Below are 1,789 nucleotides of genomic sequence, written 5' to 3' on the forward strand. Positions count from 1 at the left end.
GAGGCCTGGTTGGCGGCCCCAAACGCTCTCGGTGCCGAAGGGATAGCGCTGAGCTCACGGCGGTCTGGTTAACCAGGCTACCATTATATTGTGCCACCGAGAGTGTTGGTAAGACTGAGGTCTCTGTGCCCAGCTGGATATGAAAATTAGTACAGCACAGTTTCTCGGAAGGCTGACGTCACGTAACAATAGGCGACGAACTTTGCACCCCAGCCTACGCAAATCGCATGAGCTGTTACAGAAGACGTCGCGTTTTTCTATTGGATAAGAACTTGGTGGTAGATCGTATCGCAAGTAAAACATTTCATGTAATTAGGCCACAGCAAGTTATTTTTATGGATGACATCAGCGCCCGCATTAATTTTTGCCTGATTTGGGAAAAAAAACAAGAAATTTTGTTGCCTTCTGACTGTGGTCAACATGCTGAAAGTGGGAAAATATGTCTGTTTCCATGCCGGAATGTCACATTGGAGCTACTAGTAACATTGATCACTAATTGTGTAAGTGTACAAAGGGTGATTTGCACATTGTGTGTATTGTTGATTGTACTTATATTTTATAAAGGAAATATGCAATGCATGAATAGAAATTTAGGAAAGATATTGACAAAAAAAGATTGAATTATTTTAGTCTATCTATCCTTCTCCTATGGCTTTTACATACATTATAGTACTGGAAATTTGTATTGCGCATTGTATCTAGCATGTTGTAAATTTTGTGCAAGCTAAAATAGCCTTTGAAGGTGTTGTAAAATCCAAGTAAACAGACCTTTTTCACAATCATAGTTGTTTATTTTCAAAGAAACATACAATGAAAGAGTTCGAATTTTTCCCCTCAAGTAGCCTCAAACTGTCCCATTTCAACTTCAAGTTTTCAAAGGCTTCACATGGCGGAAGGGGGGATACCCCCCTTCCGCATAACCCCCCCTCAGTCGCTTCGCTCCCTCGCCGTGATACCGCTCCCTCATGCCAGATTTTTCTAGAAAAACCCCTGATGTGGATGGCAGATAAATATGAAGAGAGGAGACAAGACAAGGATCTGATTTAATGTTTTGTCTTTTACCTTGATGCAGTATTCCTTTTATATGTGATGTTCCAAATGAATCAAAACCATTTGTACAATGATTAAAAACTTTTCTATTCATGATCAGCAAGAAATGGATGTTGTAGTAGTTGGCAGTATAGGTATCATTTCTTGTTTGCAAGGTTCATGATGTCAAAATTTCAAAATGTAGGAATCCTGTTTGTTTGGGCCCGCCTTGTTTTTTTTGCCCTCTTGCATTAGATTTGGAGTCTGTGGAGGATGTTATCCATAAAATTTACTTGCTGCGGCCTAATGTGCTTGTTGTTTACAGGTGTAGAATATTATAGGTGGTTATTTTAGCCACTTTATGTTTGCAGAGAACCTAATCAATGACTTATAATACATGTAATGTTATTTCAAGTTATTAAGTTAGGCCACACCAATTTAATTTGTTGGTTCTCGGATTCGCCTCTTCATTTTTTTCTGATTTGCAAAAAAAAAAATTGATTCTGGTCCTGAATCAACTGAAAAATGCTGATGTTTTGCCCCCAACAGTTGAGGAAAGTCCTTTTCTTCCTAGTTGTTACAGTTTTCCCATCTATCTTTGCAGTGGTTTGATTAAAAGTTCAAAATTCAATGTTTAAATTTTAACCCAGCCTTTTGTGTTGACTTCATGGCTCATTCCGTAGCATTTAAGCCTATAATAAGATGCCTAGACCTGTTTTTATTTTTATTTTTTTTTTCGCCCTGTCGCTTCATATTTTTT

The sequence above is a fragment of the Branchiostoma belcheri genome, unplaced genomic scaffold (genome assembly GCF_001625305.1).
Source record: "Branchiostoma belcheri isolate BF01 breed outbred unplaced genomic scaffold, Haploidv18h27 scaffold36, whole genome shotgun sequence".
Taxonomy (NCBI): domain Eukaryota; kingdom Metazoa; phylum Chordata; class Leptocardii; order Amphioxiformes; family Branchiostomatidae; genus Branchiostoma; species Branchiostoma belcheri.